At 40.6% G+C, this 21,173-nt stretch overlaps 7 non-coding genes across 7 annotated transcripts; 5 read left to right on the top strand and 2 right to left on the bottom strand.

Moving 5' to 3' along the window:
- The first annotated feature begins 13,871 nt into the window (after positions 1-13,871).
- Positions 13,872-13,943, top strand: trnag-ucc (transfer RNA glycine (anticodon UCC)). Its single transcript has one exon. It is a non-coding gene; the product is annotated as a tRNA-Gly (tRNA).
- Positions 13,944-16,500: 2,557 nt separating this feature from the next.
- On the top strand, positions 16,501-16,572 carry trnag-ucc (transfer RNA glycine (anticodon UCC)). The gene has a single exon. It is a non-coding gene; the product is annotated as a tRNA-Gly (tRNA).
- Positions 16,573-17,507: 935 nt separating this feature from the next.
- Positions 17,508-17,579, bottom strand: trnad-guc (transfer RNA aspartic acid (anticodon GUC)). The gene has a single exon. It is a non-coding gene; the product is annotated as a tRNA-Asp (tRNA).
- Positions 17,580-17,919: 340 nt separating this feature from the next.
- trnag-ucc (transfer RNA glycine (anticodon UCC)) lies at positions 17,920-17,991 on the top strand. The gene has a single exon. It is a non-coding gene; the product is annotated as a tRNA-Gly (tRNA).
- A 636-nt stretch (positions 17,992-18,627) lies between these two features.
- On the top strand, positions 18,628-18,699 carry trnag-ucc (transfer RNA glycine (anticodon UCC)). The gene has a single exon. It is a non-coding gene; the product is annotated as a tRNA-Gly (tRNA).
- Positions 18,700-19,334: 635 nt separating this feature from the next.
- trnag-ucc (transfer RNA glycine (anticodon UCC)) lies at positions 19,335-19,406 on the top strand. Its single transcript has one exon. It is a non-coding gene; the product is annotated as a tRNA-Gly (tRNA).
- A 1,444-nt stretch (positions 19,407-20,850) lies between these two features.
- trnad-guc (transfer RNA aspartic acid (anticodon GUC)) lies at positions 20,851-20,922 on the bottom strand. The gene has a single exon. It is a non-coding gene; the product is annotated as a tRNA-Asp (tRNA).
- Positions 20,923-21,173: the final 251 nt, after the last annotated feature.

Here is a 21,173-nt window from a genome sequence, read left to right as displayed (position 1 = left end):
AAACTCACTGCTACTTGTCTGGAAAGCCTCTTCACACGCTTCAATGCTGTTGACTTGCCGCGCTCTTATCGTTATTGTAAACTTGTGTCAAAGGCGCAGTTGTTTGTAGCAAATAGCAAGCCCGCGGCACTCTAGGTAACAGCCAGCGAGTGTACTGACACCTAGCGATTAGAAAATATACACGCACCATATTCTCTCTGAAACAAGATTCTTCCGAAATCAATAGGAGCGTTTCGTTTTCAGTCTTTTCTCTAGGGGTTCGAACCTGAGAACTCATGCTTTCAAAGAAGGTCCCAGTTTCAATTCACTCGAACATCCAGAGCACATCAAGGACACGCGCCGTGCACAAAAAGAGTAAAACTCACCGGATTCGAACCGGGGTTGCTGCGGCCACAATGCAGAGTACTAACCACTATACGATCACAGCGAGCTACCGGTCTACCCGACATGTCCCAGACTACAAAGGGGCGTTGTCATCTTTAGCTTGTAGACAAAACTGTTTCTTACCAACATAACTCTTTACAAGGGTAATCCTGTAACAGTGACTTTTTTTCCTTTTATAAAGTTTAAGCTAGGCCTCCAGAAGGTTACAAACTAAAGCAGGCGCATGCTGTCAATGCTGGAAAGCATCTTCACATGCTTTTATCGTTACTGTAAACTTGCGTCAAAAGCCATGTTGTTTGGAACAAATAGCAAGCCCACGGCACCCTAGGTAACAGCCAGTGAGTGTACTGACACGTAGCGATTAGAAAATATACAGCGTATAATTAATGTTTTATTATTGTTTTGAAGTTATTTTAGTTATTTGAAAATTACTTATGTTGCCTTTGAAATTAAGGCACAAGAGATGTAATTCTAGTATATAGTGTGAATATATACATTTATTGTGTGAAACTCTAGGAACTCGCTTTAAGAATAAAATTAAAAGGCAGACACGTGAGTGAACTTTAGCAACTGTGGCCCATCCCAAATCGACAGGAATTTTGACAATTACCGCATGATAGTTACCAAATTTGTAAATGATTCAGCAGCAGTAGAAAAAATAACTATGTTTGCTTTCTCACTATTCTACTCTTTCTTGCTTTTTACAGAGGTTAAAAGTAATAAAGGAGAGATTTCCCCTTTAGACTCTCGGTTTGGAGATAGAATTTCACAGAATCTATCTTTGAGACCGACTGCACCTCATCCTACACATAGTTCCACACTACCCCTGCCTGGAAAAGAGCCCACATTCTTTACAAGTAAGTTAATGGTCTTTATACATATACTATTTCAAATGAAGTGACCGAAAAATGTGTTTGGACATTTGTTTGAATGTTCTTGCCTTTTATTACAAAATATCAACCGAAGTGGCATTTAATTTTGGGTTCATGTGCACAATACATGTTGTTACTCTGCTAGGACACCCATGTGGACTTGAAGATGAAGATGAGCTGATTTAATTCATTATTTAGATGTTAGAAGATCGTTAAAGAAGGAGCTGCATTATGACTGGATGATTATAAATGAGTAAATGAATGAAGTAATACTTAAGTCATGCTGTCAGAACTATACTGACTGAATATGAATTTAACAGAATAAATTAGTGACGGAATAATGTTATTTGACTTGTTAGGTGAGCATTGTTCATGAAATACATTTACCAAAGGGTATGCAAATTGCAGACACATTTTCCCTCAGGTGACCGCATATACATTATTATTCAAATATTTGTATCATTTAAATTGCATGTATATTGTCATGTAATCGTATTGTTATCGTGTTGAATGGATTGTGACGATAAGAAACAGTACACCTAACAAGTCAAAGAACATTATTCCGTCACTAATTTATTCTGTTAAATATATGCTTAAAATATATGTTAACAGTGCAGTAAGATGTAATGTGCAGTAGTATGGAGGACCAAACCTGCAATTAAAAATGAATCAATAAATGAATTAATAAATAGATAGATAAATAAATGTGATAATAGGAAAATAAATAAAGGAATAAAAGACTTGATAAAATAAACATGATTCATTTTAATCAAATGTATTTTTGTATATTTTTCCCCTAATTTATAATTTTTTGCTTTTATATTTTAATGTATTTGTATTATTTTTAATTGTATTTATTTATTATTTTATTTATTTGTTTGTTCCATTTATTCTTATATTTATTTATGCATTCATTTATTTGTTTATTTATTTATTCCAATATGTATTTATTTCCAGATTTATTTATTTTAATCTTTATTTATTTTTAATTTTCTTTCTTTAGTTTTATATCTATTCTTACATTTTTTTGATGTGCATGATAATTAGGTTGGTTGGTCTTGCTGACCAAATATAAATATTAATTAACAAATAAATAAAAGCAGAAAATAAATTAAGGGAAATAATACAAAAATTAGTTTGATAAAGAATAAATCATATTTATTTTATCAAGTCGTTTATTCCTTTATTTATTTTCCTATTATTAAATTTATCTTTTTATTTGTTTACATGTTTATTTATTAATTTTTAATTTCTGCGGGTTTGGTCCTCCTATAATGTAATTAATATCAGACACACACATATATTACATTTAAATTAGAAACAAATATATATATATATATATATATATATATATATATATATATATATATATATATATATATATATATGTGTACAATTTAATGGTATAATTTAACATTTTTAATTAGTTAACTTGTTAACTTTTTATATATACATATATACATTTTTAAAGCAATTTAAATAATGAATATTAAATAATGCAAATTTAATAAACAGTACGTGCTCTAAGGCTGCATTTATTCAGTTAAGAAACAGTAATATTATGGAATATTATAGCATTGTAAAATAACTCTTTTATGTATATCACTGATGCTTTAGTATTAACTGTCTTATTTCATTTTGTTACTGTAAGTATTTAAATGCTTATGCTGAGACACCAATGAATACATTCTGATTTCAGAACAGCATCATGAAGAAAACAGTGTTCTTCCCAGGGAAAGTCAAAGTGTCTTTCAGGAAAGGCCCGTCGGGCCATTTACGCCGGGACCCATCAGAAGAGGCAAAAAGAATTAAAGACAACCCTTCACTGCAGGACAAGTCAACACCTCAAAGAGAAGATCTGGTCAAGTTGAACGCCCGTTCTGTTGTGTTACATAGAGGAGGGGATGTCTCTGACAAGCAAGAGGTGTTGGGAGAATGCATTCTTCAGTTCGGCAAGTACAAGGGCAAGTCTTTCAAGTTGTTATTAGAGAATGATGTCAGCTATGCTTTGTACCTGTCCGATAAGGTTGAGGAAGAAGAACAGGCTGGGCAGTTCAACCCAGAGGGTCCATGCAAGGATAGCCTCATTTCCTTTCTTGAGTATTCAAGAAGCTTCAAGGAAATTGAAGATCTTAAACAGTATCTGTCTCAAAGGCCAGATCCAGTGCCAGTTTTGACAGAGGATGACAATACTGTTGGATTTGGATCCAGAGCACAAGACACTTGGAGGAAGATTTGGGATACCAGGGCAGACGGAAATGCTTTCTTTATAATGAGGCAGAAGTGTGTGCCAGGCAGCAAAATGTACAATTTGCAGCAGTATCTTTTAAAACAGCAGCAAAAACAGATGACCAAAAACACTCCTCCGATGCCCTCACCATCAGCTTCCGCTGCAAGATGAAGGGGGTGGATTGGAATCCACTGCTGCTTCAATGTATATGTAATGATTGATTATAATTAAGGTCTTAATCAATATTTTTCCTTCTAAATATCAAATGATTTGAATGACTTCTCTGGAGATTTTACTTTATTTATATAAGTTACCAGTGTGATTACTGAAATGTTCTTTTCATGTATTCTTTAATGTCTGTATTTGATATCTGAATGCAGTGCTTGCTTATTTAACACAGCATCCAGAAATGAAATAGGGACTTGTTTTGTGTTTGAGAAAGGTCTTCAATGTGTTTAAACATATAGGGGTCATTGAAGCCAATCGTTTAAGGGGCCATTTCTTTGTTAAAGCCTTTCTTTCCAGTTAGACTAAAGTTTAGCTATCCTTGAGAGAAAGAAGGTTACCCTTAATAACAAACTATCATTTAGATGGAAGTGAATCAATCAAAACTAACTTTAGCTGGAAAAAACATTTTTCAAGAGCCACTATAAAACCAAACCAATCTCTGTTACCTTAAATTATATCTTTATCTCTGTAAAGCTGCTTTGAAACAATCTACATTGTTAAAAGCGCTATATAAATGAGGATGACTTGACTTGACTTGACTTGTATTGTGTTTGAGAAAGGTCTTCAATTTGTTAAAACATATAGGGGTCATTGAAGCCAATCGTTTAAGGGGCCATTTCTTTGTTAAAGCCTTTCTTTCCAGTTAGACTAAAGTTTAGCTATCCTTGAGAGAAAGAACGCATTATCTTGATGTTTTGAGAGGACTCTCCTGTTTATAGTGAGAGCCTGGCCAAATCCAACCTTGGAAAAGCTGTGTGTCGGTGTGTGTGTTAGTCTTCTTGGTTACAGGTTAAGGAACCACTGGCATTATTGGAGATTGACTGAGTTGTTGTTCTGGACATGCTGGCGCCCAGCAACCCAAATCTGCGACCTGGAAGGTCATGACGTGCCTAACTTCAGCTGCATAATCGATGGAGATATGCTTCAGTCTATCTGTATATGTGACCAGTCACGGAAACTAGGGACACAAGTCGGTTCTGGGGCATTTTGAGTTATTCATAGATTCTGAGAGTGTAATATCCAAGCTTTCCAACGATGTGTAACATGTGGAAATCTGATAATATTTGGAGAAGTTGTGGCCATCTCAAAGAGGAGAAAACGAGCTAAAGATTGTGCAGTTCTCACCTGTCTCTGCTGCTGGGGGTGACAATAGGGCTCATTTACATCTCATTTAGATAAGCCATACCCCCTGTAAAGCTCCTCCATGTGCTTTACAGCTTTTTTTACACTTCGAATGAGTGCACTTCTGCCGCACTAGGCGAAAAACAATTGTGCTGCCCCTCTATTTGCAACGTACCAGCAACAACACACAAAGACCAATAATGCCATATAGCCTGCATATAACGCGAAACCAGCAACAACACATAAAGACCAATATGCCATATACATATAACGCAAAACCAGCAACAACACACAAAGACCAATATGCCATATAGCCTGCATATAACGCAAAACCAGCAACAACACACAAAGGCCAATATGCCATATACATACAGTATAACGCAAAACCAGCAACAACACACAAAGACCAATATGCCATATACATATAACACAAAACCAACAACAACAAACAAAGACCAATAAGCCATAGGCCTACATATCTATAGCGCAAATAGTACGCAACGCTCGTGTGCCCAAAATGTCAACAATATTAAAGTTTATGTAGGAGGCAAATGCCTGCTGGCATTTTTCTTTAAGCAGTCATTTCTGCAATTTTCCAAATAATCACATTTCACCTCCTCAAATTACTGTTGCAAATCTCTTTACACCACTTTCTTATGTGCGTATACACACACAAATGAAATGTCCGCAAGCACATTATATCATCAGCAGGTTCAGCATCTTAAATAACGACTAAAGAGCAAATGAAGCTTAACTTACATTTCAGAAACACGCACGGCAGGCCTTCATCGCAGCAGCAAAGGTCTTAACTGCATCCTCTATTTCGATTCTCCGTCACATATGAAACAGCCAGCCACCGCTGTCAGCGAGCCGAGCCGCCGTATTGAAGCACTGAGGGCGAGCGCGCTGCGCCCATACCTCCGGTTCAGTTTCCCGAGCCCACGAAGTGCGGCGAAAACATTTTCGGTGTAACTGCCAGACGGTTCATCTCGTCTGCGACAATCTTTGCGGCATCCATCTTCATTGAATTTTGATATCAGAGAGAGCTGGCCAGAGCACAGCATAATAAGTAGCCATGTGGTTGACTTGGAGGGCGGGGGCAAAAGCGCCGGGTTATTCAGTATGGAAATACACACAGACAATGACACGCCACGCCCCTACTGCATGGTAGAATCTCCGAAAACAAGCCGATTTCAACCTCAAAATGTAAGCTTTTAAATATACCAATACTGCTATCTCAAACATGGAGAGGCTTCTTCGTGATTTCAATTAACAGATTCTCCAAAAAATTGAAAATCACCAATTTTGAAAAAAAACTCTTCTTTCTCATTTTGCTCGAAAGTTGTGCTGCCGACTTGTGTCCCTGGTTTCTGTGACGGGTCACATATGTGTGGAAAATTACTGTGTTTATCTGTTTCATAGCCAATGAGAATCATTCATCCTGTAAGCAATGACGTAGCTTAGACCTTGGAAATCGTATAACTGCTGTGATCTTTGTAACTGTAAGCGGGGCGGCCTACGAACTCCTGTGCGAGTATTGAAGCTGACTTCATGCTGATGAAACTGCAAACTATCTTCAGTAAATATTTTCTTTAATTTTTTATAATTCTGACTCTGGGTCTTCATTCTTCATATCTGGTTCTGGGTCTTTAACTGTATACCCCTTACAGTTTGGTGGAGGATGCGGCGGGCAATCATTCCGTGGTGACATCTCTGGCAAATCAACACACAAGGTAGTAAGCTTTTATTAATTGTTAGGGCTGTCTGACTGGAAGAGATTTTGAAGGAGAGCGGGAGAGCCTTCACTCCGATGAGGCGAGTGAAGGAGTAAGTAGCCTTCACTCCGATGAGGCGAGTGAAGGAGTAAGTTGTAGGCCTACTGCTGAGAGGATAAGAAGTCGCTGAGAGCGTCGTTAAGGGTAACGGCAGAAGACAGCGCAAGCGAAGCGTGCTCTGTGTGGGCCCCGCTGGGCATTAATGGTGTAGCACCACCCCAGCAGAGTACGTCCCTGGACGGGAGGTCCAGTGGCACCGTAAACCTGCTCAATCTCTTCCATCTCAGATAGGGGATCCCCGAATTTAGTGAATCAGGCAGTTAGGGATACTAACAAAAATAGGGTTGTTTGCCAGGGATGCATCAGGAACGATCCCGAGAGAGAAAAAAAAAAGAAAAAAAAAGTTGTGACCCAAATTGGCATGGACCAGTATATGTAACTGTGATTTTGGAGTATACTCTGCAGTTTCATCACGGAGAAGCCAAGCTGTGTTGTTCAAAGATCGCCGCCTCCATTTCTGCAATGACTTCAGGTGAGTTTGAACTGTTATTAAGATATGGCAGACAAACTGAGTAACTTGATCAGTAACCTGAACAGTCCTGAAACTAATAGTGAGACAGAAAAGAGCGAACGCTGTAAGCAGCTGTGCTCTGAAGCCCTCACTTCAGAGAAATTTGCAGAAATTATTAAGTAAATGGTTGTCTTGATAAGTTTTGCTTCTGTTTGGAAATTTAAACAACAACTTGACTGGCTACAAACAAACAAAGAAACTGAAAAATTAAAATGTTGAGCCTTGTATTGCTTACGATGATTACAAAAAGCAAGTATATTAAATTATGGGTCGAAGATCATTTCCTTGGATAAGTGTGACTAAAGTTAAACAGACACTTTGTGAAAACAACTTAGAATATTTTGCAGCTTATGACAATTAATGTTCTGCCAATAATAATGATGAAGATTATGATTGGGCTATTATGATTAAATCAGCCACTGGTGGACTGTAAAAGAATACAGAGAACTGCTTATCAGCTCGGTTTGCATTCCTGTTTGGGACACACTGCTTCAAGGGTGTGCAGTAAGTTGGAGCCGAGAGTGTTTTAATGGTGGTCATCAGGACCATTTAATACGTAACTGTAAATGCCCACCGAGAAGGTGTTTAAAATGTGATAAAATGACAACACATTTTTGGTAATAATATTGGTTTGAAAGTAGATCAGTGTTTAAATGACGACAGTGACATTTTTCGTCTGAGAAATAAGAGATAAAAAGGTCAAAAGATTGAAGTCTTAAAGTGAATCCTTTTGAAGAAAATATCTATAATAGTAATTTCTATAATAGTAACTTTTATAAGTGAATTGATGAATACAGGTTGATGTAAAATTAATGACTCCAACAGATGTGAGTTGCAAAATATATCAAAGTAACTAAAAGGATGATTGTGTTGTAATTAAACATTTTAAAAAGGTTTTAGATGATATAGAGAGACTAATCTCACAGATGATTTACAATAACTGCAAAAGTATCACAAGCAGAGAGTGCTTGCCTCGTCAAACTTATAGTGTGAATCCTAATTGGAGATTGATAAACTCCAAGAGAAAACTTAAGTCAAATATTAAACTATGGTTGAGAACTTGACAATTAAAATTGAGATTGAGAAATGTGAAACGTTATTGAGAACTAGAATAATTATTTTTATGTAAGAACAAATAAGCAGAAGTAGTAGGCTACTGAATTAACAGTTGCTAAATGTAAAATGTGTTGAAAGGCATCTGATTAAACAAACAGCTTGAAAAGTTGACCATGAAAGAGCTAGAAGCTGATGTTTTGCTTTCAAAAGATAAGTCTGCTATTGGCTGTAATGAAACAGTTCGCTTATCTAAATCTGATGTGTGCTGTGGCTGAAACAGCCAGTGCGACAGAGACTCAATCTGAATGGAAATTTGTAATGTCTAGATTCCCTGACGTGGGCAAAAGACAACTGTAAAACTATGTTTATTTGAAAACACATGTAATTTCTGGCAAAGATGCCTTAAGCTGGGATAGAGTTAAAAGATGGTAGATAAAAGTTTGATGTTAGAAGTATATGAGAGAGCAGTGTACCAGTCTTGAATGCCTCAGAGTCTCTCTCTCATTCAATGTCATCTAAAAGCTGTTATCTGAGCCTGTGTCATAAGTGATAATAAGCTATTTATAGTAAAGCACAGTGTTTCAGTTGAAAACCATAGACACAGAGATGTTAAAAGAAATCATTACCATTCAGAGGGCAATTTGTATTTAAATGTTAAAAATGTTAAAAGTAAAACTGAATGACTTTAAAGAAGTCTTTAAAATAATACAGACCTTAAACGATAGAGGTGACATTTTGATTAGCGTATTTTAGGACCAGTAACAACTTTGTCTCATTTAGTCTCCACCATTCAGGACCGATGGCTCCGGCTATAGATGAAGTACACTGAATGTACGGCTGTGATCTAAATTCACTGAGTATAGTCTAAGTAGCTAGGTTGCTGCTTTTAAGATAGTTAATGGATTTAAGTGATTAAATACTGTTGTTATTAACCTGTCTCCCTGTGAACACTATTAGGCAATCGGAATGGCTCTGGTGACTCTTGAACGTGCCTTTCCTAAGCTCCAGAAAACAGCTGAGTTCTGTTGAAGAAAACTGATTGTATTGGGAAAGAGCGGTCACCAGTGTGTACGTGTGTACGAGTGGCTACTCAATGACAGGATGATCTTCCTGGCCAGGGGACAGCCTAACGCAGGGGGTCACGAACATTGGGCACCTCCGGATGGAGGTGTTATTTGTGAGAAAGGTATGAGAGTTGAGCGCTGATTACTGGAGGCCACCGGGGTCAGCAGAGCATTGAGAGGTGAGATGCGCTGTGAGGTTAAAATTAATGTTACGGCAGTCTGACCCAGAAATGTGAGTTCCTCTATACCACTCACCAGAAACCGCATTGATTGTATGGCTTGTTTTTCATTGTGACAAGTGTCTGCAACTATGCCAGGGGACGACACCCTGAAGAGAAGAAAATTAAAGATAAATAGCTAACGGGAGTGGGCTTTCAGGAGCCAGCTGATTCCATGAGGTGATTGCCATTATTTGCTGCGGAGACAGTAACAAAACTTAATTATATGAGGGACATGATGTTGGTTGCCATATGGGCAAGTAAAATGTATAGAAGAGTTAATGTTGAGCTAATATGTCTATAACATAGTTTTAACTCCTGAAGGTCGTTAGGCATGGTGGTGGTTAAAGATGAAGACAGGCTTTTGTAGGTTTGAGAAGAGTCTGGTGAATGGTAAAAGGTTAATGTAATAAATTTAATATTACATTTTGTCTAAATTACAGTCTTAGGAGGCTGTTGAAAAGATTATTTGTTTATGGCGCTTTTCCATTACCAGTACCAGCTCGACTCGGCTCGACTCGCCTCGGCTCGCCTCGACTCGGCTCGCTTTTCGCTCCGTTTTCCATTGCAGATAGTACCGCCACAAATAGTACCCGGTAGTCATAGCGACGCCGCAGGAAACTGCCGTGACGTAATCTTATACGCGACACACATCCGCTACCCACACACACAGGACAATGGGGGAAATCGAGTATATGCTGTTTTTGATCCTCGGGATGTGGCTGTTTCTCACAGCAAGAAGACAAACGTTGTTTCATGAGAGGCTGAGGGCAGAAAAACGAAACACTGCTGAAAAAAACAGGAGAGTTTGGGAATTACTACAGAGTTCAGACTACGAGACGAATCCGGTTGTTCAAAGCCGACGCAAGAGGGTAAGTTATGCTAACATAGCTAACGTTTGCATATGTGTAAATACTATACTATATGCAAAGTATTTAATCAACTTTATAGCTACCAGTATTACGTACTAAAATGTGCATGGTTTATGTGTTTCAGATCTGTTTAGCTTTGCAAAGTCGCCGCGGCAAACCGTCTGTTTGGGCTTTCAACCGAGCTACCGAGTGGTGGGATGTTATTGTTCCTGGTTTCACAAACGCGCAGTGGGTTCAGAACTTCAGAATGTCGGAAGAAACATTCATATATTTGTACAACAAACTGCGTCCAGTGATGGAGAGACAAGGTCCTTCAAGGTGTTGTAGATGGAAAAGGACTGTTCTGGAACGTGTTTGCAGGACTGCCTGGCAGATTGCATGATGCTCGTGTTTTAAGACTGTCCACATTGTGGGAGTTGGCCAGCCGTGGCAACCACTTTCCAGCTTACACCAGGAATATTGGTGGGGTGAATGTTGCCTACTACATCCTGGGAGATTCTGCCTATCCCCTGCAGAACTGGCTCCTAAAGCCATTCACTGACACTGGACGGCTGACAGTAGAACAGCAGATCTACAACAAGAAAATATGTCGAGCACGGGTAGTGGTTGAAAACGCTTTTGGTAGACTGAAGGGAAGGTGGCGTTGCCTCATGAAAAGAAATGACTGTGATGTTACAATCGTGAAATCTATGATTCTTACTTGCTGTGCTTTGCATAACCTTTGTGAGAGTCATGGAGAGGACTATGACGATGACTGGGATGCACCTGCAGCAGCAGAGCCTGTGGTGCCAGTGGCACAGGGTGTTGAGGAGGAGGGCAGAGATGTACGGGAGGGTCTGATGCGTTATTTTAATTGCTAAATAAATACATTATCATTAAATATGTTGTCTCTGCTGTTTTTTATTAAAGGTTATCACAGTATAAAATCTGAAAATACTTGTTTAAACCCTTGTAAAAAGGCAAACCATCAAAAAAAGACACTGTTTGTAATAAGTTTCAAAAAGGTTTTATTTAAACACGCATACAAATAGAAAAAAATATAATATTAATATAAATTCACACATCCAACTATATACATATGTTACATGTAGTGCAAACATTAAATTAAAATAAACAAAGGGGTTTCAGTCCAGGGGCGGTGGAACAGCATCCCGCCGGTTCAGTGCCTGGACAAGCTGGCTCAGGGTTCCCAGAAAGGCCTGGTTGAAGGACGACATTGCAGCCATCTCCTCTCTCCTTAAAGCCGCTTCTAGTTCTCGGGCATGTGCTGCATCATCGAGTGCCATCTGTAAATGGCGCTCCCGCTGTGCCCGGTTCAATTCCAGCTGCTCGACATCCGATGTCTGCATCTCCCTCAGGACAGTCAGATGCTCCTGTTCCCTCTTTCGTTTCCTCCGTCCTGGCCAAAAAAATAATTACAATGAATGAGTTATAAAGAAAAACGGACAAGTCACGTTTCATTCAAAGGTTGTGTGTGTTGTAAATTGTTCACATGTATTATCATTACAGCTTCTACATAAAAAAAGACAAGCCCACAACTTACTATTACTTATATAGTATATAACGACTTAACATCTGAGTAAATGTATTTAATGTATTTATTAAACATCTATTTTAGTAAATGTCAACTTTAAAATACCATGTGTACAGTATAGGTGTACGTCTGGAAAGTTATAAAAATACTGAACAGGTTTATTAATGAATCCTGCATTCCCATAACTGGGAATGCTTCCTGTTGTTATGCAAGTACGTTTACGTTATATTAATGAGTTATTGATACGATTAATGATATATTAAAAAGTGTGTATAGATTCACAGACAACAGGCTAGAAGAGTTTACTTTTTCTCCAATTATTCTAACCGGTTGCCGGTGTCGACGCTGCTGCGGGTCTCGGTGTCGACGCTGCTGATCTTGTTGGTGTCGATGGTGCCGCTGGTTCCGGTGCCGAGGTGGCATCAGTGGGAGTCACTGAACCATTCTCGCTCGTCGAAAAGGAATCTAGATAGAAAGATCATACAAAAGTCAACACAATACGAAAATAGCAATGGCAGATAGTTAGCGGTAGCAGCAATTGTTATCTGCGACACAAGTTTACAGTCTTCGATGTTATAAGTGAGCTTCAGCTTTTCAAAAGCCAGCCTACAGAAAACAAAACTCTCAAGCAGAGTGCGCCTACATGATTAATGTAATGTAAATTTTAAACACTTACCATCCTCCAACAGCGACTCCAACAAACTGGTGGCCGAGTCAAGTCCACCCTCCCTCCCGTTGCTCGCCGGTCTATGGCCGTAGATACCGTCCATCTGTTCGTACCACTTCCAGCTTTTTCGGTTTGAACCACTGCGGCCGTTGTGGTCCTTTACAGCTCTGTAGTCACTTTTCAGTTTTTTTTAACTTTTCCCTACATTGCTGGAAAGTCCTGTTGTAGCCATGTGTGGACAGCAGTTCGGAGATTTCTTGATAAACTTTTTCGTTCCTCGTTGCCCCATCAAGCTCTCGCTGGATCCTTTCTTCGGCAACCAAACATAGGAAAGTCTGCACCTCCTCGTTTGACCACGGCGTATTCTTCCGAGTTGCCATAATAGTAAGTTTAGTATATCTGGGCAAACTATTTAAAAATGGCGGGGTTATTCTCTGGTTATTCTGGATACTCCGTCTGCGGCGTGCAATGATGACGCAGTGAATAGTGACGATTCTCTCTGACCAATCAGCAGTCGGCATTGTATTACGTCACATTTTAGTATCGCCTTAGCTCGCTTAGAACCTCGCCGGAGGTGGTACGAAAAAAAGTACCCGAAAGCAGGTACAGGTACAACTTTTACACAGTGGAAAACCAAACAAAGGCGAGTCGAGTCGAGCCGAGCCGAGCCAAGGCGAGCTGGTACTGTGTAGTGGAAAAGCGCCATTAGAGAGAGAGAGACTGTCTGAGTGGAGGCAGGGATGGTAACTGTGTCTGTCTTTCTGTTATCGGCCTGCTAGAGCAAGCTGAAGCAAAATAGTGATAATGAACCAAAATCCAGCTGACTTTTCTAAGATCAAATGAATAATGAACAGACATGCTTTGAAACTGGTTAAGAGACCATGTAAAATTAGGTAAAAGCTACAGTAAAATGTGAAGTTTAAAATCTTACTTAAAATTTAAATCTTTTTAGAGATGATATAATGAAAAGCGAACATTAAAAATGAACAGTTAAAATATGTGTCTAATATGTGTGTGTGTGATGGTGACTGCACTCTATGTCTTGTATGTGTTAGTTTAGGGTACTATTATTTCCTGATTTTGAGGATATTGTGTCATTAACCTCTTGTTTTTTAATATGGTGCCTGGTAGGTCAGGTCAATAAGTTCATGCCATTTTTTTAAGTGCCAGGTCCAAACAAAGAGAGTTTCAGTTCATCTCCACCTGCCAGCTGCTAATGTATTGCGAAAATTCTTGCTGACCGCACAACACGGCTTCCAGCCTACATCCAACAGTCTTGCGTTGGTGGTATAGTGGTGAGCATAGCTGCCTTCCAAGCAGTTCATCCGGGTTCGATTCCCGGCCAACGCATCACATTTGTAAATTAAAGACCTTGATTACGAGCATTCTTGCTATGGGTTCGATTCCTGAGGCAGTCCATTCTTGCTGTATGCGTTCGATTCCCAGCCAACGCATTGCATTTTTCTCAAGCTGTCTTTAAAACAGTCGTCCGAGGCCCCTTGCCAACTTCTCCTGTAACTTGTTTCCTGGAGCAAAACATTTGTTAAGGTCTTTTGGCAGCAGTAAAGGACTGGATCTCCCCGTCGGGGAAACCCAAGTCTTCCGCGTGACAGGCGGAGATACTTTCCACTATACTAACGAGGAGTTGCAGAGACAGGTAGTTGTATCCGATCAGCGCGGCTTCCAGGAACGGCGTCATGCGTCATTTTAGCTCAACGCTTCACAGAAGCCAGTGAATCCAAAAAATAATCTAATACCGTTTAAATATGAAGTGTCTGTATAAAACGTGTTACATTATTAAATTAGAGACCTTGTTTTTTAATATGGTGTTGTAGGATTACAAATTTTATTTAAATGTTTAATTTAGATTTCCAATACAATAGTATTTTATATAGAGAAAGTTTATAAATGATGAGACCAGGAAATCTCTGCAAACGGTAGGGGTTCCCAGCAGGATATTCCTGACTGTCCCATCTCAGTGCGAGAAGGCTAGGCTTTTCCTGTTCTCATTGTTTTACCGGGTGAAGAGTCATGCTGAGCAAGTTTGAACACCTGCTATTTTATTACTGAGACCATTTGTCTTGGAGTTCTTATCTCAGTGTGAGAAGTCCTGCACCGTTCTGTTCTCATGTTTCAGCTCATTTACATGCTTTGTTCCTCACAATGTAATCCCTCCCCCTTGAAATGTATATAAACTACAATGTAAAGTTCCCTTAGTTAGACGATGTTGGAATGACTGCAGCTACCGACAAGCAATAAAGAACTTCTGCTTGGAAAACTTCCACTGTCTCCTGGTCTGAGCTTCTAACTTTTCTACAAAGAAAAAGATCACTACAGTGCCTGGTAGGTCAGGTCAATAAGTTCATGCAATTTTTTTAAGTGCCAGGTCCAAACAAAGAGAGTTTCAGTTCATCTGCACCTGCCAGCTGCTAATGTATTGCGAAAATTCTTGCTGACCGCACAACCGGGCTTCCAGTCTACGTTCAAAGGCCTGCGTTGGTGGTATTGTGGTGAGCATAGCTGCCTTCCAAGCAGGTGACCGGGTTCGATTCCCGGCCAACGCATCACATTTGTAAATTAAAGACCTTGATTACGAGCATTCTTGCTATGGGTTCGATTCCTGGGTCTGTCCATTCTTGCTGTATGGGTTCGATTCCCGGCCAACGCATTGCATTTTTCTCAAGCTGTCTCTAAAACAGTCGTCCGGGGCCCCTTGCCAACTTCTCCTGCAACTTGTTTGCTGGAGCAAAACATTTGTTAAGGTCTTTTGGCAGCAGTACAGGACTGGATCTCCCCGTCGGGGAATCGAACCCCAGTCTCCGCGTGACAGGCGGAGGTACTTTCCACTATACTAACAAAGAGTTGCAGAGACAGGTAGTTGTATCCGATCAGCGCGGCTTCCAGGAACAGCGTCATGCGTCATTTTAGCTCAACGCTTCACAGAAGCCAGTGAATCCAAAAAATAATCTAATACCGTTTAAATATGAAGTGTCTGTATAAAAAGTGTTACATTATTAAATTAGAGACCCTTTTTTTTAATATGGTGCCTGGTAGGTCAGGTCAATAAGTTCATGCAATTTTTTTAAGTGCCAGGTCCAAACAAAGAGAGTTTCAGTTCATCTGCACCTGCCAGCTGCTAAAGTATTGCGAAAATTATTGCTGACCGCAGAACAGGGCTTCAGGTCTACATCCAACAGTCTTGCGTTGGTGGTATAGTGGTGAGCATAGCTGCCTTCCAAGCAGTTGACCCGGGTTCGATTGCTGGCCAACGAATCACATTTGTAAATTAAAGACTTGATTACGAGCATTCTTGCTATGGGTTCGATTCCTGGGTCTGTCCATTTTTGCTTTATGGGTTCGATTCCCGGCCAACGCATTGCATTTTTCTCAAGCTGTCTTTAAAACAGTCGTCCGGGCCCCTTGCCAACTTCCCTGTAACTTGTTTGCTGGAGCAAAACATTTGTTAAGGTCTTTTGGCAGCAGTAAAGGACTGAATCTCCCCGTCGGGGAATCGAACCCCAGTCTCCGTGTTACAGGCGGAGATACTTTCCACTATACTAACAAGGAGTTGCAGAGACAGGTAGTTGTATCCGATCAGCGCGGCTTGCAGGAACGGCGTCATGCGTCATTTTAGCTCAACGCTTCACAGAAGCCAGTGAATGCAAAAAATAATCTAATACCGTTTAAATATGAAGTGTCTGTATAAAACGTGTTACATTATTAAATTAGAGACCTTGTTTTTTAATATAGTGCCTGGTAGGTCAGGTCAATAAGTTCATGCAATTTTTTTAAGTGCCAGGTCCAAACAAAGAGAGTTTCAGTTCATCTGCACCTGCCAGCTGCTAAAGTATTGCGAAAATTATTGCTGACCGCAGAACAGGGCTTCCAGTCTACATCCAACAGACTTGCGTTGGTGGTATAGTGGTGAGCATAGCTGCCTTCCAAGCAGTTGACCCGGGTTCGATTCCCGGCCATCGCATCACATTTGTAAATTAAAGACCTTGATTACGAGCATTCTTGCTATGGGTTCGATTCCTGGGTCTGTCCATTCTTGCTGTATGCGTTCGATTCCCGGCCAACGCATTGCATTTTTCTCAAGCTGTCTTTAAAACAGTCGTCCGAGGCCCCTTGCCAACTTCTCCTGCAACTTGTTTGCTGGAGCAAAACATTTGTTAAGGTCTTTTGGCAGCAGTACAGGACTGGATCTCACCGTCGGGGAATCGAACCCCAGTCTCCGCGTGACAGGCGGAGGTACTTTCCACTATACTAACAAAGAGTTGCAGAGACAGGTAGTTGTATCCGATCAGCGCGGCTTCCAGGAACAGCGTCATGCGTCATTTTAGCTCAACGCTTCACAGAAGCCAGTGAATCCAAAAAATAATCTAATACCGTTTAAATATGAAGTGTCTGTATAAAACGTGTTACATTATTAAATTAGAGACCCTTTTTTTTAATATGGTGCCTGGTAGGTCAGGTCAATAAGTTCATGCAATTTTTTTAAGTGCCAGGTCCAAACAAAGAGAGTTTCAATTCATCTGCACCTGCCAGCTGCTAATATATTGCGAACATTCTTGCTGTCCGCACAAGAGGGCTTCCAGTCTACATCCAACAGTCTTGTGTTGGTGGTATAGTGGTGAGCATAGCTGCCTTCCAAGCAGTTGACCCGGGTTCTATTCCTGGCCAACGCATCACATTTGTAAATTAAAGACCTTGATTACGAGCATTCTTGCTATGGGTTCGATTCCTGGGTCTGTCCATTCTTGCTGTATGCGTTCGATTCCCGGCCAACGCATTGCATTTTTCTCAAGCTGTCTTTAAAACAGTCGTCGGTGGCCCCTTGCCAACTTCTCCTGTAACTTGTTTGCTGGAGCAAAACATTTGTTAAGGTCTTTTGGCAGCAGTAAAGGACTGGATCTCCCCGTCGGGGAATTGAACCCCGGTCTTCCGCGTGACAGGCGGAGATACTTTCCACTATACTAACGAGGAGTTGCAGAGACAGGTAGTTGTATCTGATCAGCGCGGCTTCCAGGAACGGCGTCATGCGTCATTTTAGCTCAACGCTTCACAGAAGCCAGTGAATGCAAAAAATTATCTAATACCGTTTAAATATGAAGTGTCTGTATAAAACGTGTTACATTATTAAATTAGAGACCTTGTTTTTTAATATGGTGCCTGGTAGGTCAGGTCAATAAGTTCATGCAATTTTTTTAAGTGCCAGGTCCAAACAAAGAGAGTTTCAGTTCATCTGCACCTGCCAGCTGCTAAAGTATTGCGAAAATTATTGCTGACTGCAGAACAGGGCTTCCAGTCTACAACCAACAGTCTTGCGTTGGTGGTATAGTGGTGAGCATAGCTGCCTTCCAAGCAGTTGCCCCGGGTTCGATTCCCGGCCATCGCATCACATTTGTAAATTAAAGACCTTGATTACGAGCATTCTTGCTATGGGTTCGATTCCTGGGTCTGTCCATTCTTGCTGTATGCGTTCGATTCCCGGCCAACGCATTGCATTTTTCTCAAGCTGTCTTTAAAACAGTCGTCCGAGGCCCCTTGCCAACTTCTCCTGCAACTTGTTTGCTGGAGCAAAACATTTGTTAAGGTCTTTTGGCAGCAGTACAGGACTGGATTTCCCCGTCGGGGAATCGAACCCCAGTCTCCGCGTGACAGGCGGAGGTACTTTCCACTATACTAACAAAGAGTTGCAGAGACAGGTAGTTGTATCCGATCAGCGCGGCTTCCAGGAACAGCGTCATGCGTCATTTTAGCTCAACGCTTCACAGAAGCCAGTGAATCCAAAAAATAATCTAATACCGTTTAAATATGAAGTGTCTGTATAAAAAGTGTTACATTATTAAATTAGAGACCCTTTTTTTAATATGGTGCCTGGTAGGTCAGGTCAATAAGTTCATGCAATTTTTTTAAGTGCCAGGTCCAAACAAAGAGAGTTTCAGTTCATCTGCACCTGCCAGCTGCTAAAGTATTGCGAAAATTATTGCTGACCGCAGAACAGGGCTTCAGGTCTACATCCAACAGTCTTGCGTTGGTGGTATAGTGGTGAGCATAGCTGCCTTCCAAGCAGTTGACCCGGGTTCGATTCCCGGCCATCGCATCATATTTGTAAATTAAAGACCTTGATTACGAGCATTCTTGCTATGGGTTCGATTCCTGGGTCTGTCCATTCTTGCTGTATGGGTTCGATTCCCGGCCAACGCATTGCATTTTTCTCAAGCTGTCTTTAAAACAGTCGTCCGGGCCCCTTGCCAACTTCCCTGTAACTTGTTTGCTGGAGCAAAACATTTGTTAAGGTCTTTTGGCAGCAGTAAAGGACTGAATCTCCCCGTCGGGGAATCGAACCCCAGTCTCCGTGTGACAGGCGGAGATACTTTCCACTATACTAACAAGGAGTTGCAGAGACAGGTAGTTGTATCCGATCAGCGCGGCTTGCAGGAACGGCGTCATGCGTCATTTTAGCTCAACGCTTCACAGAAGCCAGTGAATGCAAAAAATAATCTAATACCGTTTAAATATGAAGTGTCTGTATAAAACGTGTTACATTATTAAATTAGAGACCTTGTTTTTTAATATGGTGCCTGGTAGGTCAGGTCAATAAGTTCATGCAATTTTTTTAAGTGCCAGGTCCAAACAAAGAGAGTTTCAGTTCATCTGCACCTGCCAGCTGCTAAAGTATTGCGAAAATTATTGCTGACCGCACAACAGGGCTTCCAGTCTACATCCAACAGTCTTGCGTTGGTGGTATAGTGGTGAGCATTGCTGCCTTCCAAGCAGTTGACCCGGGTTCGATTCCCGGCCATCGCATCACATTTGTAAATTAAAGACCTTGATTACGAGCATTCTTGCTATGGGTTCGATTCCTGGGTCTGTCCATTCTTGCTGTATGCGTTCGATTCCCGGCCAACGCATTGCATTTTTCTCAAGCTGTCTTTAAAACAGTCGTCGGTGGCCCCTTGCGAACTTCTCCTGTAACTTGTTTGCTGGAGCAAAACATTTGTTAAGGTCTTTTGGCAGCAGTAAAGGACTTGATCTCCCCGTCGGGGAATCGAACACCGGTCTTCCGCGTGACAGGCGGAGATACTTTCCACTATACTAACGAGGAGTTGCAGAGACAGGTAGTTGTATCCGATCAGCGCGGCTTCCAGGAACGGCGTCATGCGTCATTTTAGCTCAACGCTTCACAGAAGCCAGTGAATCCAAAAAATAATCTAATACCGTTTAAATATGAAGTGTCTGTATAAAACGTGTTACATTATTAAATTAGAGACCTTGTTTTTTAATATGGTGTTGTAGGATTACAAATTTTATTTAAATGTTTAATTTAGATTTCCAATACAATAGTATTTTATATTGAGAAAGTTTATAAATGATGAGACCAGGAAATCTCTGCAAACGGTAGGGGTTCCCAGCAGGATATTCCTGACTGTCCCATCTCAGTGCGAGAAGGCTAGGCTTTTCCTGTTCTCATTGTTTTACCGGGTGAAGAGTCATGCTGAGCAAGTTTGAACACCTGCTATTTTATTAATGAGACCATTTGTCTTGGAGTTCTTATCTCAGTGCGAGAAGTCCTGCACCGTTCTGTTCTCATGTTTCAACTCATTTACATGCTTTGTTCCTCACAATGTAATCCCTCCCCCTTGAAATGTATATAAACTACAATGTAAAGTTCCCTTAGTTAGACGATGTTGGAATGACTGCAGCTACCGACAAACAATAAAGAACTTCTGCTTGGAAAACTTCTACTGTCTCCTGGTCTGAGCTTCTAACTTTTCTACAAAGAAAAAGATCACTACAGTGCCTGGTAGGTCAGGCCAATAAGTTCATGCAATTTTTTTAAGTGCCAGGTCCAAACAAAGAGAGTTTCAGTTCATCTGCACCTGCCAGCTGCTAATGTATTGCGAAAATTCTTGCTGACGGCACAACTGGGCTTCCAGTCTACGTTCTAAGGCCTGCGTTGGTGGTATAGTGGTGAGCATAGCTGCCTTCCAAGCAGGTGACAGGGTTCGATTCCCGGCCAACGCATCACATTTGTAAATTAAAGACCTTGATTACGAGCATTCTTGCTATGGGTTCGATTCCTGGGGCAGTCCATTCTTGCTGTATGCGTTCGATTCCCGGCCAACGCATTGCATTTTTCTCAAGCTGTCTTTAATACAGTCGTCCGAGGCGCCTTGCCAACTTCTCCTGTAACTTGTTTGCTGGAGCAAAACATTTGTTAAGGTCTTTTGGCAGCAGTAAAGGACTGGATCTCCCCGTCGGGGAATCGAACCCCGGTCTTCCGCATGACAGGCGGAGATACATTCCACTATACTAACGAGGAGTTGCAGAGACAGGTAGTTGTATCCGATCAGCGCGGCTTCCAGGAACGGCGTCATGCGTCATTTTAGCTCAACGCTTCACAGAAGCCAGTGAATCCAAAAAATAATCTAATACCGTTTAAATATGAAGTGTCTGTATAAAACGTGTTACATTATTAAATTAGAGACCTTGTTTTTTAATATGGTGTTGTAGGATTACAAATTTTATTTAAATGTTTAATTTAGATTTCCAATACAATAGTATTTTTTATTG

Source organism: Siphateles boraxobius, unplaced genomic scaffold (assembly GCF_051911475.1).
Source record: "Siphateles boraxobius isolate OS27281-9 unplaced genomic scaffold, OSU_SipBor_1 51, whole genome shotgun sequence".
NCBI lineage: Eukaryota > Metazoa > Chordata > Actinopteri > Cypriniformes > Leuciscidae > Siphateles > Siphateles boraxobius.
Note: the sequence above shows the minus strand (reverse complement) of the source record. Positions and strands in the feature narration are given on the sequence as shown.